Raw genomic sequence first — 363 nt, 5'->3', positions numbered from 1 at the left:
CTCTTTTATTTGTTTCAGTCATTTGACTGTGGCCATGCTGGAGCACCACCTTTAGTCGAGCAAATCGACCCCGGGACTTATTCTTCGTAAGCCTAGTACTTATTCTATCGATCTCTTTTGCCGAACTAAGTGACGGGAACATAAACACACCAGCATCGGTTGTCAAGCAATGCTAGGGGAACAAACACAGACACACACACACACATATATATATATATATATCATCATCATCATCATCATCATCATTTAACGTCTGCTTTCCATGCTAGCATGGGTTGGACGATTTGACTGAGGACTGGTGAACCAGATGGCTACACCAGGCTCCAGTCTGATTTGGCAGAGTTTCTACAGCTGGATACCCCT

The sequence above is a fragment of the Octopus bimaculoides genome, chromosome 6 (genome assembly GCF_001194135.2).
Source record: "Octopus bimaculoides isolate UCB-OBI-ISO-001 chromosome 6, ASM119413v2, whole genome shotgun sequence".
Classification (NCBI taxonomy): domain Eukaryota; kingdom Metazoa; phylum Mollusca; class Cephalopoda; order Octopoda; family Octopodidae; genus Octopus; species Octopus bimaculoides.
The sequence above is the reverse complement of the archived record's forward strand: the minus strand, read 5'-3'. Positions refer to the sequence as shown.